This window comes from Bombus vancouverensis, unplaced genomic scaffold, assembly GCF_051014615.1.
Source record: "Bombus vancouverensis nearcticus unplaced genomic scaffold, iyBomVanc1_principal scaffold0044, whole genome shotgun sequence".
NCBI classification, from domain to species: domain Eukaryota; kingdom Metazoa; phylum Arthropoda; class Insecta; order Hymenoptera; family Apidae; genus Bombus; species Bombus vancouverensis.
Window position 1 is genome coordinate 242,845 of NW_027468935.1, and position 17,156 is coordinate 260,000.

The following is a 17,156-nucleotide window of genomic DNA, read 5'->3' on the forward strand; positions in this document are numbered from 1 at the left end:
AACGAAGTTTTCGATGAAATCGAAGAACGAACGCAAAAGTTATTGGTTTTGGGTTGGGCTATTTTTTTTCGAGCGAGCGGAGCGAGCGAGCAACGCGTAAGAGCGTATCGTTGCATCGGAGGGACTTTGAAACATCCGCCTCTGTTCGAACGTTCGAGTAGAAGTAACTCGCTGAAAAGCGTTATAATGTATCGAAATTTTGCGTGTAATCGCTATGTTACGACGTAATCTGGTCGAAAGTAACGATTTCACTTTATTTTTTTGAAAAATTTCGTCCGCCGGACCAAAATGGCCGAGAGGTTGGAACTTGGAATTTTGTCGCCCCGCTAAGAAGAGGCCGGATGTTCCCATCGAATTGACCCGCTAAAAATCGTTACAAGGTTGGAATATCTTTGCATAAATCGACGTACCACGATAAAATACGTCGGAAATAATGGTTTATCTCGGCCGCGTACAAGTAAAAAGCAATACGCCCCTGCGCGCGCACGTCAAATTCAGCGGGTAAACGGCGGGAGTAACTATGACTCTCTTAAGGCACGCTGCGGGGCGCGACGCGCCGTGCGCGCGCGCGCGCGCGCCCTTCTAACGTCTTTCACGTTCTTTCGCGTTCTTTCGCGTTCATTCGCGTTCATTCGCGTTCATTCGCGTTCATTCGCGTTTTTCCCGCTTCTCGAGAGAGACGAAAACGAGGAGAAAGGTCGCGATAAATGCTCGCTCGCGGCGCTCGCTCGGACCCATCTAGCCCAACCCTAAACCAATCCCGCGCGTTCTAACGAAGTTTTCGATGAAATCGAGGAACGAACGCAAAAGTTCATGGTTTTGGGTTGGGCTATTTTTTTTCGAGCGAGCGGAGCGAGCGAGCAACGCGTAAGAGAGTATCGTTGCATCGGATGGACTTTGAAACATCCGCCTCTGTTCGAACGTTCGAGTAGAAGTAACTCGCTGAATAGCGTTATAATGTATCGAAATTTTGCGTGTAATCGCTATGTTACGACGTAATCTGGTCGAAAGTAACGATTTCACTTTATTTTTTTGAAAAATTTCGTCCGCCGGACCAAAATGGCCGAGAGGTTGGAACTTGGAATTTTGTCGCCCCGCTACGAAGAGGCCGGATGTTCCCATCGAATTGACACGCTAAAAATCGTTACAAGGTTGGAATATCTTTGCATAAATCGACGTACCACGATAAAATACGTCGGAAATAATGGTTTATCTCGGCCGCGTACAAGTAAAAAGCAATACGCCCCTGCGCGCGCACGTCAAATTCAGCGGGTAAACGGCGGGAGTAACTATGACTCTCTTAAGGCACGCTGCGGGGCGCGACGCGCCGTGCGCGCGCCCTTCTAACGTCTTTCACGTTCTTTCGCGTTCTTTCGCGTTCATTCGCGTTCATTCGCGTTCATTCGCGTTTTTCCCGCTTCTCGAGAGAGACGAAAACGAGGAGAAAGGTCGCGATAAATGCTCGCTCGCGGCGCTCGCTCGGACCCATCTAGCCCAACCCTAAACCGATCCCGCGCGTTCTAACGAAGTTTTCGATGAAATCGAAGAACGAACGCAAAAGTTATTGGTTTTGGGTTGGGCTATTTTTTTTCGAGCGAGCGGAGCGAGCGAGCAACGCGTAAGAGCGTATCGTTGCATCGGAGGGACTTTGAAACATCCGCCTCTGTTCGAACGTTCGAGTAGAAGTAACTCGCTGAAAAGCGTTATAATGTATCGAAATTTTGCGTGTAATCGCTATGTTACGACGTAATCTGGTCGAAAGTAACGATTTCACTTTATTTTTTTGAAAAATTTCGTCCGCCGGACCAAAATGGCCGAGAGGTTGGAACTTGGAATTTTGTCGCCCCGCTAAGAAGAGGCCGGATGTTCCCATCGAATTGACCCGCTAAAAATCGTTACAAGGTTGGAATATCTTTGCATAAATCGACGTACCACGATAAAATACGTCGGAAATAATGGTTTATCTCGGCCGCGTACAAGTAAAAAGCAATACGCCCCTGCGCGCGCACGTCAAATTCAGCGGGTAAACGGCGGGAGTAACTATGACTCTCTTAAGGCACGCTGCGGGGCGCGACGCGCCGTGCGCGCGCGCGCGCGCGCCCTTCTAACGTCTTTCACGTTCTTTCGCGTTCTTTCGCGTTCATTCGCGTTCATTCGCGTTCATTCGCGTTCATTCGCGTTTTTCCCGCTTCTCGAGAGAGACGAAAACGAGGAGAAAGGTCGCGATAAATGCTCGCTCGCGGCGCTCGCTCGGACCCATCTAGCCCAACCCTAAACCAATCCCGCGCGTTCTAACGAAGTTTTCGATGAAATCGAGGAACGAACGCAAAAGTTCATGGTTTTGGGTTGGGCTATTTTTTTTCGAGCGAGCGGAGCGAGCGAGCAACGCGTAAGAGAGTATCGTTGCATCGGATGGACTTTGAAACATCCGCCTCTGTTCGAACGTTCGAGTAGAAGTAACTCGCTGAATAGCGTTATAATGTATCGAAATTTTGCGTGTAATCGCTATGTTACGACGTAATCTGGTCGAAAGTAACGATTTCACTTTATTTTTTTGAAAAATTTCGTCCGCCGGACCAAAATGGCCGAGAGGTTGGAACTTGGAATTTTGTCGCCCCGCTACGAAGAGGCCGGATGTTCCCATCGAATTGACCCGCTAAAAATCGTTACAAGGTTGGAATATCTTTGCATAAATCGACGTACCACGATAAAATACGTCGGAAATAATGGTTTATCTCGGCCGCGTACAAGTAAAAAGCAATACGCCGCTGCGCGCGCACGTCAAATTCAGCGGGTAAACGGCGGGAGTAACTATGACTCTCTTAAGGCACGCTGCGGGGCGCGACGCGCCGTGCGCGCGCCCTTCTAACGTCTTTCACGTTCTTTCGCGTTCTTTCGCGTTCATTCGCGTTCATTCGCGTTCATTCGCGTTCATTCGCGTTCATTCGCGTTCATTCGCGTTCATTCGCGTTTTTCCCGCTTCTCGAGAGAGACGAAAACGAGGAGAAAGGTCGCGATAAATGCTCGCTCGCGGCGCTCGCTCGGACCCATCTAGCCCAACCCTAAACCGATCCCGCGCGTTCTAACGAAGTTTTCGATGAAATCGAAGAACGAACGCAAAAGTTATTGGTTTTGGGTTGCGCTATTTTTTTTCGAGCGAGCGGAGCGAGCGAGCAACGCGTAAGAGCGTATCGTTGCATCGGATGGACTTTGAAACATCCGCCTCTGTTCGAACGTTCGAGTAGAAATAACTCGCTGAAAAGCGTTATAATGTATCGAAATTTTGCGTGTAATCGCTATGTTACGACGTAATCTGGTCGAAAGTAACGATTTCACTTTATTTTTTTGAAAAATTTCGTCCGCCGGACCAAAATGGCCGAGAGGTTGGAACTTGGAATTTTGTCGCCCCGCTACGAAGAGGCCGGATGTTCCCATCGAATTGACCCGCTAAAAATCGTTACAAGGTTGGAATATCTTTGCATAAATCGACGTACCACGATAAAATACGTCGGAAATAATGGTTTATCTCGGCCGCGTACAAGTAATAGCAATACGCCCCTGCGCGCGCACGTCAAATTCAGCGGGTAAACGGCGGGAGTAACTATGACTCTCTTAAGGCACGCTGCGGGGCGCGACGCGCCGTGCGCGCGCGCGCGCGCGCCCTTCTAACGTCTTTCACGTTCTTTCGCGTTCTTTCGCGTTCATTCGCGTTCATTCGCGTTCATTCGCGTTCATTCGAGCTTTTCCCGCTTCTCGAGAGAGACGAAAACGAGGAGAAAGGTCGCGATAAATGCTCGCTCGCGGCGCTCGCTCGGACCCATCTAGCCCAACCCTAAACCGATCCCGCGCGTTCTAACGAAGTTTTCGATGAAATCGAAGAACGAACGCAAAAGTTATTGGTTTCGGGTTGGGCTATTTTTTTTTCGAGCGAGCAGAGCGAGCGAGCAACGCGTAAGAGCGTATCGTTGCATCGGATGGACTTTGAAACATCCGCCTCTGTTCGAACGTTCGAGTAGAAGTAACTCGCTGAAAAGCGTTATAATGTATCGAAATTTTGCGTGTAATCGCTATGTTACGACGTAATCTGGTCGAAAGTAACGATTTCACTTTATTTTTTTGAAAAATTTCGTCCGCCGGACCAAAATGGCCGAGAGGTTGGAACTTGGAATTTTGTCGCCCCGCTACGAAGAGGCCGGATGTTCCCATCGAATTGACCCGCTAAAAATCGTTACAAGGTTGGAATATCTTTGCATAAATCGACGTACCACGATAAAATACGTCGGAAATAATGGTTTATCTCGGCCGCGTACAAGTAAAAAGCAATACGCCGCTGCGCGCGCACGTCAAATTCAGCGGGTAAACGGCGGGAGTAACTATGACTCTCTTAAGGCACGTTGCGGGGCGCGACGCGCCGCGCGCGCGCGCGCGCGCCCTTCTAACGTCTTTCACGTTCATTCGCGTTCATTCGCGTTCATTCGCGTTCATTCGCGTTCATTCGCGTTCATTCGCGTTTTTCCCGCTTCTCGAGAGAGACGAAAACGAGGAGAAAGGTCGCGATAAATGCTCGCTCGCGGCGCTCGCTCGGACCCATCTAGCCCAACCCTAAACCGATCCCGCGCGTTCTAACGAAGTTTTCGATGAAATCGAAGAACGAACGCAAAAGTTATTGGTTTTGGGTTGGGCTATTTTTTTTCGAGCGAGCGGAGCGAGCGAGCAACGCGTAAGAGCGTATCGTTGCATCGGATGGACTTTGAAACATCCGCCTCTGTTCGAACGTTCGAGTAGAAATAACTCGCTGAATAGCGTTATAATGTATCGAAATTTTGCGTGAAATCGCTATGTTACGACGTAATCTGTTCGAAAGTAACGATTTCACTTTATTTTTTTGAAAAATTTCGTCCGCCGGACCAAAATGGCCGAGAGGTTGGAACTTGGAATTTTGTCGCCCCGCTACGAACAGGCCGGATGTTCCCATCGAATTGACCCGCTAAAAATCGTTACAAGGTTGGAATATCTTTGCATAAATCGACGTACCACGATAAAATACGTCGGAAATAATGGTTTATCTCGGCCGCGTACAAGTAAAAAGCAATACGCCGCTGCGCGCGCACGTCAAATTCAGCGGGTAAACGGCGGGAGTAACTATGACTCTCTTAAGGCACGCTGCGGGGCGCGACGCGCCGTGCGCGCGCGCGCGCCTTTCTAACGTCTTTCACGTTCTTTCGCGTTCTTTCGCGTTCATTCGCGTTCATTCGCGTTCATTCGCGTTCATTCGCGTTCATTCGCGTTCATTCGCGTTCATTCGCGTTTTTCCCGCTTCTCGAGAGAGACGAAAACGAGGAGAAAGGTCGCGATAAATGCTCGCTCGCGGCGCTCGCTCGGACCCATCTAGCCCAACCCTAAACCGATCCCGCGCGTTCTAACGAAGTTTTCGATGAAATCGAAGAACGAACGCAAAAGTTATTGGTTTTGGGTAGGGCTATTTTTTTTCGAGCGAGCGGAGCGAGCAAGCAACGCGTAAGAGCGTATCGTTGCATCGCATGGACTTTGAAACATCCGCCTCTGTTCGAACGTTCGAGTAGAAATAACTCGCTGAATAGCGTTATAATGTATCGAAATTTTGCGTGAAATCGCTATGTTACGACGTAATCTGTTCGAAAGTAACGATTTCACTTTATTTTTTTGAAAAATTTCGTCCGCCGGACCAAAATGGCCGAGAGGTTGGAACTTGGAATTTTGTCGCCCCGCTACGAAGAGGCCGGATGTTCCCATCGAATTGACCCGCTAAAAATCGTTACAAGGTTGGAATATCTTTGCATAGATCGACGTACCACGATAAAATACGTCGGAAATAATGGTTTATCTCGGCCGCGTACAAGTAAAAAGCAATACGCCCCTGCGCGCGCACGTCAAATTCAGCGGGCAAACGGCGGGAGTAACTATGACTCTCTTAAGGCACGCTGCGGGGCGCGACGCGCCGTGCGCGCGCGCGCGCGCCCTTCTAACGTCTTTCACGTTCTTTCGCGTTCTTTCGCGTTCATTCGCGTTCATTCGCGTTCATTCGCGTTCATTCGAGCTTTTCCCGCTTCTGGAGAGAGACGAAAACGAGGAGAAAGGTCGCGATAAATGCTCGCTCGCGGCGCTCGCTCGGACCCATCTAGCCCAACCCTAAACCGATCCCGCGCGTTCTAACGAAGTTTTCGATGAAATCGAAGAACGAACGCAAAAGTTATTGGTTTTGGGTTGGGCTATTTTTTTTCGAGCGAGCGGAGCGAGCGAGCAACGCGTAAGAGCGTATCGTTGCATCGGATGGACTTTGAAACATCCGCCTCTGTTCGAACGTTCGAGTAGAAGTAACTCGCTGAAAAGCGTTATAATGTATCGAAATTTTGCGTGTAATCGCTATGTTACGACGTAATCTGGTCGAAAGTAACGATTTCACTTTATTTTTTTGAAAAATTTCGTCCGCCGGACCAAAATGGCCGAGAGGTTGGAACTTGGAATTTTGTCGCCCCGCTACGAAGAGGCCGGATGTTCCCATCGAATTGACCCGCTAAAAATCGTTACAAGGTTGGAATATCTTTGCATAAATCGACGTACCACGATAAAATACGTCGGAAATAATGGTTTATCTCGGCCGCGTACAAGTAAAAAGCAATACGCCCCTGTGCGCGCACGTCAAATTCAGCGGGTAAACGGCGGGAGTAACTATGACTCTCTTAAGGCACGTTGCGGGGCGCGACGCGCCGCGCGCGCGCGCGCGCGCCCTTCTAACGTCTTTCACGTTCATTCGCGTTCATTCGCGTTCATTCGCGTTCATTCGCGTTCATTCGCGTTCATTCGCGTTTTTCCCGCTTCTCGAGAGAGACGAAAACGAGGAGAAAGGTCGCGATAAATGCTCGCTCGCGGCGCTCGCTCGGACCCATCTAGCCCAACCCTAAACCGATCCCGCGCGTTCTAACGAAGTTTTCGATGAAATCGAAGAACGAACGCAAAAGTTATTGGTTTTGGGTTGGGCTATTTTTTTTCGAGCGAGCGGAGCGAGCGAGCAACGCGTAAGAGCGTATCGTTGCATCGGATGGACTTTGAAACATCCGCCTCTGTTCGAACGTTCGAGTAGAAATAACTCGCTGAATAGCGTTATAATGTATCGAAATTTTGCGTGAAATCGCTATGTTACGACGTAATCTGTTCGAAAGTAACGATTTCACTTTATTTTTTTGAAAAATTTCGTCCGCCGGACCAAAATGGCCGAGAGGTTGGAACTTGGAATTTTGTCGCCCCGCTACGAACAGGCCGGATGTTCCCATCGAATTGACCCGCTAAAAATCGTTACAAGGTTGGAATATCTTTGCATAAATCGACGTACCACGATAAAATACGTCGGAAATAATGGTTTATCTCGGCCGCGTACAAGTAAAAAGCAATACGCCGCTGCGCGCGCACGTCAAATTCAGCGGGTAAACGGCGGGAGTAACTATGACTCTCTTAAGGCACGCTGCGGGGCGCGACGCGCCGTGCGCGCGCGCGCGCCTTTCTAACGTCTTTCACGTTCTTTCGCGTTCTTTCGCGTTCATTCGCGTTCATTCGCGTTCATTCGCGTTCATTCGCGTTCATTCGCGTTCATTCGCGTTCATTCGCGTTTTTCCCGCTTCTCGAGAGAGACGAAAACGAGGAGAAAGGTCGCGATACATGCTCGCTCGCGGCGCTCGCTCGGACCCATCTAGCCCAACCCTAAACCGATCCCGCGCGTTCTAACGAAGTTTTCGATGAAATAGAAGAACGAACGCAAAAGTTATTGGTTTTGGGTAGGGCTATTTTTTTTCGAGCGAGCGGAGCGAGCGAGCAACGCGTAAGAGCGTATCGTTGCATCGCATGGACTTTGAAACATCCGCCTCTGTTCGAACGTTCGAGTAGAAATAACTCGCTGAATAGCGTTATAATGTATCGAAATTTTGCGTGAAATCGCTATGTTACGACGTAATCTGGTCGAAAGTAACGATTTCACTTTATTTTTTTGAAAAATTTCGTCCGCCGGACCAAAATGGCCGAGAGGTTGGAACTTGGAATTTTGTCGCCCCGCTACGAAGAGGCCGGATGTTCCCATCGAATTGACCCGCTAAAAATCGTTACAAGGTTGGAATATCTTTGCATAAATCGACGTACCACGATAAAATACGTCGGAAATAATGGTTTATCTCGGCCGCGTACAAGTAAAAAGCAATACGCCCCTGCGCGCGCACGTCAAATTCAGCGGGTAAACGGCGGGAGTAACTATGACTCTCTTAAGGCACGCTGCGGGGCGCGACGCGCCGTGCGCGCGCGCGCGCGCCCTTCTAACGTCTTTCACGTTCTTTCGCGTTCTTTCGCGTTCATTCGCGTTCATTCGCGTTCATTCGCGTTCATTCGCGTTCATTCGCGTTCATTCGCGTTCATTCGCGTTCATTCGCGTTTTTCCCGCTTCTCGAGAGAGACGAAAACGAGGAGAAAGGTCGCGATAAATGCTCGCTCGCGGCGCTCGCTCGGACCCATCTAGCCCAACCCTAAACCAATCCCGCGCGTTCTAACAAAGTTTTCGATGAAATCGAAGAACGAACGCAAAAGTTATTGGTTTTGGGTTGGGCCATTTTTTTTCGAGCGAGCGGAGCGAGCGACCAACGCGTAAGAGCGTATCGTTGCATCGCATGGACTTTGAAACATCCGCCTCTGTTCGAACGTTCGAGTAGAAGTAACTCGCTGAATAGCGTTATAATGTATCGAAATTTTGCGTGTAATCGCTATGTTACGACGTAATCTAGTCGAAAGTAGCGATTTCACTTTATTTTTTTAAAAAATTTCATCCACCGGACCAACATGACCGGGACGTTGGAACTTAGAATTTTTTCGCACCGCCACGAAAGTACCGAAAGTTCAACTCGAAATAACTCGAGAAAAAGCGTTATAAGGTATCGAAATTATCAGCGAAATCGTTATGTTTCGACGAAATCTAGTCGAACGTTACGATTTCACTTTATTTTTTTAAAAAATTTCATCCACCGGACCAACATGACCGGGACGTTGGAACTTAGAATTTTTTCGCACCGCCACGAAAGTACCGAAAGTTCAACTCGAAATAACTCGAGAAAAAGCGTTATAAGGTATCGAAATTATCAGTGAAATCGTTATGTTTCGACGAAATCTAGTCGAACGTTACGATTTCACTTTATTTTTTTAAAAAATTTCATCCACCGGACCAACATGACCGGGACGTTGGAACTTAGAATTTTTTCGCACCGCCACGAAAGTACCGAAAGTTCAACTCGAAATAACTCGAGAAAAAGCGTTATAAGGTATCGAAATTATCAGTGAAATCGTTATGTTTCGACGAAATCTAGTCGAACGTTACGATTTCACTTTATTTTTTTAAAAAATTTCATCCACCGGACCAACATGACCGGGACGTTGGAACTTAGAATTTTTTCGCACCGCCACGAAAGTACCGAAAGTTCAACTCGAAATAACTCGAGAAAAAGCGTTATAAGGTATCGAAATTATCAGTGAAATCGTTATGTTTCGACGAAATCTAGTCGAAAGTAGCGATTTCACTTTATTTTTTTAAAAAATTTCATCCACCGGACCAACATGACCGGGACGTTGGAACTTAGAATTTTTTCGCACCGCCACGAAAGTACCGAAAGTTCAACTCGAAATAACTCGAGAAAAAGCGTTATAAGGTATCGAAATTATCAGTGAAATCGTTATGTTTCGACGAAATCTAGTCGAAAGTAGCGATTTCACTTTATTTTTTTTTTAAATTTCATCCGCCGGACCAACATGACTGGGACGTTGGAACTTTGAATTTTTTCGCCCCGTTACGAAAAGGCCGAAAGTTCCCCTCGAAATAACTCGTTAAAAAGTGTTACGAGGTACGGATGTTTTTACATAAATCGTTATAACTCGATAAAATACGTCGGGATTAAGCGTTTATATCGTCGGCAGACGGATATAAAAACGTTCGGACCGACACGACCGGTCGTTGGAACATAGAAAAATTCCGAGCCGGTACGTTGGGACTTAGAAAAATGCCGAGTGCGAAAAAGTTTTTTCGAGTTTACTCGGTTAAAAGCGTTACAAGGTATGAATTTTTTTGCATAAATCGACGTAACACGACAAAATACGTCGGGATTAATGGTTTATTTCCGTCCGAGAACGATTTTTAAAAACGGACCTATGCGGCCGGTCGTTCGAACTTGGAAAATTTTCGGACCGAACACTCTTTTCGAGTTAATTCGTTAAAAAGCGTTACGAGGTACGAATATTTTTACATAAATCGTTATAACTCGATAAAATACGTCGGGATTAAGCGTTTATATCGTCGGCAGACGGATATAAAAACGTTCGGACCGACACGACCGGTCGTTGGAACATAGAAAAATTCCGAGCCGGTACGTTGGGACTTAGAAAAATTCCGAGTCCGAAAAAGTTTTTTCGAGTTTACTCTGTTAAAAGCGTTACAAGGTATGAATTTTTTTGCATAAATCGACGTAACACGACAAAATACGTCGGGATTAATGGTTTATTTCCGTCCGAGAACGATTTTTAAAAACGGACCTATGCGGCCGGTCGTTCGAACTTGGAAAATTTTCGGACCGAACACTCTTTTCGAGTTAATTCGTTAAAAAGCGTTACGAGGTACGAATATTTTTACATAAATCGTTATAACTCGATAAAATACGTCGGGATTAAGCGTTTATATCGTCGGCAGACGGATATAAAAACGTTCGGACCGACACGACCGGTCGTTGGAACATAGAAAAATTCCGAGCCGGTACGTTGGGACTTAGAAAAATTCCGAGTGCGAAAAAGTTTTTTCGAGTTTATTCGTTAAAAAGCGTTATAAGGTATAAATTTTTTTACGGCAATCGTTATATCTCCATTAAATACGTCGGGATTAAACATTTTGATCGATTTTTTCAAAAAATTAGCGTTCGCCGAACTTCTGCTTTCGCAGAAGTATTCGACGGGCCGGTAGAGCGTACTATCTTTGCGTAGTATGTCTTCTACCGAGAATGTTCTACCGAAAAGGAAGAATATTCTTACGGTATGTCCAGCGCGACGCACTGGGATACGCGCTTGTTCGTTCAGCGTGAGGTGTGTATACGTGCTTTACCGCTAAGATATTCTAAGAGTTGAGAGAGGAGGAGAGATATAAGTCTTTTTACACGAAGACAGCATTATAGAATGTTCCTTTAGAAGTATGATTCTTAAACATTTTATATAATACTATGAGAGAGAAAGAGGAGAAGTTGAGAATTACAAAGTGGCTGCGAGCGGCGTTCGAAGATTATTACTGAACTATGGGTGTATCTCGAACGTCGCTAAGAGATATATTTTATAATATATCTATCTTAAGAACGAAAAGTCTCGTCGTACGGTGCTTACGTCCCACCTACGACACGAAGAGAACTTAAACGAAATTTATAAGAATTGTTATACGAATAAGATCCCTGGTTGATCCTGCCAGTAGTCATATGCTTGTCTCAAAGATTAAGCCATGCATGTCTCAGTACATGCCGCATTAAGGTGAAACCGCGAATGGCTCATTAAATCAGTTATGGTTTCTTAGATCATACCTACATTTACTTGGATAACTGTGGTAATTCTAGAGCTAATACATGCAAACAGATTCCGACCAGAGATGGTAGGAATGCTTTTATTAGATCAAAACCAATCGGTGGCGGATGGCTCGTCTGTCCGTCCATCGTTTGTTTTGGTGACTCTGAATAACTTTGTGCTGATCGCATGGTCGTCTAGCACCGGCGACGCATCTTTCAAATGTCTGCCTTATCAACTGTCGATGGTAGGTTCTGCTCCTACCATGGTTGTAACGGGTAACGGGGAATCAGGGTTCGATTCCGGAGAGGGAGCCTGAGAAACAGCTACCACATCCAAGGAAGGCAGCAGGCGCGCAAATTACCCACTCCCGGCACGGTGAGGTAGTGACGAAAAATAACGATACGGGACTCATCCGAGGCCCCGTAATCGGAATGAGTACACTTTAAATCCTTTAACGAGGACCAATTGGAGGGCAAGTCTGGTGCCAGCAGCCGCGGTAATTCCAGCTCCAATAGCGTATATTAAAGTTGTTGCGGTTAAAAAGCTCGTAGTTGAATCTGTGTGTCACAGTGTCGGTTCACCGCTCGCGGTGTTTAACTGGCATTATGTGGTACGTCCTATCGGTGGGCTTAGCTCCTCGCGGGCGGTCCAACTAATATCCCATCGCGGTGCTCTTCACTGAGTGTCGAGGTGGGCCGATACGTTTACTTTGAACAAATTAGAGTGCTTAAAGCAGGCTACCTTCGCCTGAATACTGTGTGCATGGAATAATGGAATAGGACCTCGGTTCTATTTTGTTGGTTTTCGGAGCCCCGAGGTAATGATTAATAGGGACAGATGGGGGCATTCGTATTGCGACGTTAGAGGTGAAATTCTTGGATCGTCGCAAGACGGACAGAAGCGAAAGCATTTGCCAAAAATGTTTTCATTAATCAAGAACGAAAGTTAGAGGTTCGAAGGCGATCAGATACCGCCCTAGTTCTAACCATAAACGATGCCAGCCAGCGATCCGCCGAAGTTCCTCCGATGACTCGGCGGGCAGCTTCCGGGAAACCAAAGCTTTTGGGTTCCGGGGGAAGTATGGTTGCAAAGCTGAAACTTAAAGGAATTGACGGAAGGGCACCACCAGGAGTGGAGCCTGCGGCTTAATTTGACTCAACACGGGAAACCTCACCAGGCCCGGACACCGGAAGGATTGACAGATTGATAGCTCTTTCTTGATTCGGTGGGTGGTGGTGCATGGCCGTTCTTAGTTGGTGGAGCGATTTGTCTGGTTAATTCCGATAACGAACGAGACTCTAGCCTGCTAAATAGACGTAACTTATGGTATCTCGAAGGCCCCCGGCTTCGGTCGGTGGGTTTTTACTACCAACGTACAAACAAATCTTCTTAGAGGAACAGGCGGCTTCTAGCCGCACGAGATTGAGCAATAACAGGTCTGTGATGCCCTTAGATGTTCTGGGCCGCACGCGCGCTACACTGAAGGAATCAGCGTGTTTTCCCTGGCCGAAAGGCCCGGGTAACCCGCTGAACCTCCTTCGTGCTAGGGATTGGGGCTTGCAATTATTCCCCATGAACGAGGAATTCCCAGTAAGCGCGAGTCATAAGCTCGCGTTGATTACGTCCCTGCCCTTTGTACACACCGCCCGTCGCTACTACCGATTGAATGATTTAGTGAGGTCTTCGGACTGGTGCGCGGCCAATGTGATAAGCATTGCCGATGTTACCGGGAAGATGACCAAACTTGATCATTTAGAGGAAGTAAAAGTCGTAACAAGGTTTCCGTAGGTGAACCTGCGGAAGGATCATTAACGATACGATACCAAAAGAATTTGACTTGAACACATATAAAAACTATGAAATATATATCAATGGTCGGTAAGGAGCTGTACTCCTCCTGTATCGACGAAAGTATATACGACGTATTAACAAGCTATATACTTTAACAAACGAAAACGCCAGGGAGCTTGGCAACCTCCGTTGGCACGAATAGTAATATTCTTAAGGAGGAGACGACCCTCCAGCTACGGAATTATACGAAGAGAAGGTGGCACTCTCTCTCGATCATCGGGATGAAGAGATATGTATAAGTATAAAAACGAAATGCGAATGAAACTTATTCGAGGCGCCTGCGTGAGGTCGTAAACAGAAAGACCCGCCGTCTCCGAATAAAACATATATATATATATATATGAAATTCTAATAAAAGGGAACTCTAGCTTCGAAAGAGCCAACAAAAGTTAAGGCTCGATATCAAACGAAAAAAATTACGATGGAAACCACGTGTAAAGAGAAATGCAGTCGTGGCGCCTGCGAGAGGCCGTACACAGAAAGACCCGCCGTCACGATCTCGTATTTCGTATTTGCATCGTGGAAACCGTACGAACGAATATAAAAGTCCATGCAAACTAATAAGAAAATCTCTAAAGTGCCTCGTGTCGGAGAGATCATGCTCGCCTATTCTCTTCTATGTTTCGTGGTCTGTGTTGCGTTTGTTCTCCTCCTAGCAACGGGACATATCGAAGACTCCTCTTTGGGATCGAACGAAGCGTCTAGAACGAGTCGACGAGAGCGAAAGAACTTGTAGCGAGTCGCGCAGAGCGAAAGGATACCGATATACATCTTCGAAGGTTCTCTTCGAAGATCCATGGATACCTTCTGCGTCGACTTCTCTCGTCTCTTTCATCGAAACTCTCGTCGTTCTCGAAACGTGCTTCCTACCCACAGGGCGTGTGCTCTTCGTGTGTCGTTTCGTTCGAAATAACGAAACCACGTGTAACATACTCGTGGATCGGGTAACCTAGAACGAAGACGCATCGCGTGGATGTTGGCCCGCTATGCGACGATGACCGATGATGATGATGATACGATGTCGATGTCGATGTCGACGACGACGACGATGAAGACGATGTGTAGCAACGATTCGTAACTAGTGTAGCCGAAGTTCGTTCAGAGGGGAATGCCGCCGGCTTCGAAGCCTCGATGTCGTGAGTCGGACACCCGTGCCGTCGCTAGAGTTTTTCAAACTCTGCTTCTGGATATTGGGACGAAAGACCGCTCGAGGACGACGACAGCCGTGCGTGCGTATCCCATCGAATTTTTTTACACCACCTGAACGAGACTAAAGTTTCGTCTAGTTGATCGTCTACCGTCGCATAATGTATATTATATACCGTTCAGAGGGGACCGGCTGTCTATCCTCGTTGTCGTGAGTCGGACACCCGTGCCGTCGCTAGAGTTTTTCAAACTCTGCTTCTGGATATTGGGACGAAAGACCGCGCGAGGACGACGGATTCGAGTTCCATCGAATTTTTGATGTACACACTACCTGAACGAGACTTAAAGTTTCATATAATATACCGTTCAGAGGGGACCGGCTGTCTTTCCTCATTGTCGTGAGTCGGACACCCGTGCCGTCGCTAGAGTTTTTCAAACTCTGCTTCTGGATATTGGGACGAAAGACCGCGCGAGGACGACGGATGCGAGTTCCATCGAATTTTTGATGTACACACTACCTGAACGAGACTTAGTTTCATCCAGTTTGTCGTCTATCATCGCATATATATAATATACCGTTCAGAGGGGACCGGCTGTCTATCCTCGTTGTCGTGAGTCGGACACCCGTGCCGTCGCTAGAGTTTTTCAAACTCTGCTTCTGGATGTTGGGACGAAAGACCGCGCGAGGACGATGGATGAGAGTCCCATCGAATTTTTGATTTACAAGACACACACACTACCTGAACGAGACTAAAGTTTCATCGAGTTTATCGTCGTCGCATAACCCGTTCGGAGGGAACCGGCTGTCTATCCTCGTTGTCGTGAGTCGGACACCCGTGCCGTCGCTAGAGCTTTTCAAACTCTGCTTCTGGATGTTGGGACGAAAGACCGCGCGAGGACGATGGCTGCGAGTACCATCGAATTTTTGTTTTTTTTTTTTTAAAAAAAACATCACCCGAACGGAGATGTGTTCTATCTTTCGTCGATTTTTCATGCTTTCAGTCGTCGCGTGGTCGCCATCCGTTCGGAGGGGATCGCCGGCTTCGAAACCTCGATGTCGTGAGTCGGACACCCGTGCCGTCGCTATAGTTTTTCAAACTCTGCTTCTGGATATTGGGACGAAAGACCGCTCGAGGCGGACGGCCGCGCAAATCCCATCGAATATTTACTATCACCCGAACGATGGAGAGATGCACGCGCGCTGTTTCTTGAATAATTGGACGAGAGAGTAGAATCAAACACATATAAAACATGGGCTAGCCACCGTCCTTACTCGTTCGCGAGATCGTGTGCTGTACAGAGGATTCAGAATCGGGTGTATATATCCCCGTCGTTTCCTGACGAACGGAGCTTCGATCTCGATGGTTGTTATATATCATAATGTACTTTACGCCCGGCCGGCGAACGCGCGTATCTTCGCGCGTTCGTCGGTTTCTTTTTTTTCGAACGTTTTTGTGTCGTCAATCCTATGGCGACTTCTGCGCGTTCGATTCCCGTTGGTCGAACGTGACGGAACTCGGCTTCGCTAGAACCGAGAAGAGTACATTTGAGTATTGAACTGTTGCAAAATTTATAAAAGATTACCCTGAACGGTGGATCACTTGGCTCGTGGGTCGATGAAGAACGCAGCTAATTGCGCGTCAACGTGTGAACTGCAGGACACATGAACATCGACATTTCGAACGCACATTGCGGTCCACGGATACAATTCCTGGACCACGCCTGGCTGAGGGTTGCTCACGTAAACCTAAGACTGTTTGCGTTGCGTATCGTTACTCTCCGTATCTGTCTCTCTCTGTCCCTTCTTGCCTTAACAACCCGCCGTCGTTCTTCTTTATATAAGAGAACGTTTCAGAGTCGGACGAAGGTACAAGAACGAGGATACGAATAAGAGCGGACGGAGAGAACATACGCGACGTACGAGCGATTGTTGGACGCTCGTCGGCGTTCGTCGCGGTCGTGCAGAGACCGTGCAAGTCGTACGCATGCTCGATATATAATCTATCGTGTTCACGGGAGACTACGAAACTCTACCTCTGTCTCTCTCTGTCCCTTCTTGCCTTGACAACCCGCCGTCGTTCTTCTTAAAAACTGTAAGAGAACGTTTCCGAGTCGGACGAAGGTATACGAAGGGATACGAATAAGAGCGGAGAGAACCGTCACGGACCTGCGTGAGTGCTCGCGGCGTCGTGAGTCGTCCTTACGAGGGCGACCGCCCGCTTATGCACCGCTTCGTGTATCGGTTATCGAACGTATATACTCGTAGTGTTCTCCTCGTGACCGATTTTTTTTTCATAAGAAATTTTTCGAGAGAAGAGAAACGGCTGTAGGAGAAAAAGAGGACGGACGTTAAAAACCGGACGATCGTTACACGGATGTCTTGCGTGAGTCTTAGCTCGAACATGATACGACGAACGAAGTTTGGCACTTTGGCGAGATGCATAAAACGCTCGTACATACATATATATATATATATTGTATATCGAATAGAGAGTGTTCTCCTTCTATTCGATTTTTTTTTTCTCTTTGAGGCGATTTTCGCATAGAGAAATACACACACCACC

At 47.4% G+C, this 17,156-nt stretch overlaps 2 non-coding genes across 2 annotated transcripts; both read left to right on the forward strand.

The window, feature by feature from the left end:
- Positions 1-11,483: 11,483 nt before the first annotated feature.
- Positions 11,484-13,406, forward strand: LOC143304632 (small subunit ribosomal RNA). Its single transcript, XR_013061307.1, has one exon. It is a non-coding gene; the product is annotated as a small subunit ribosomal RNA (ribosomal RNA).
- A 2,767-nt stretch (positions 13,407-16,173) lies between these two features.
- On the forward strand, positions 16,174-16,328 carry LOC143304637 (5.8S ribosomal RNA). The gene has a single exon (XR_013061309.1). It is a non-coding gene; the product is annotated as a 5.8S ribosomal RNA (ribosomal RNA).
- The last annotated feature ends 828 nt before the right edge of the window (positions 16,329-17,156 follow it).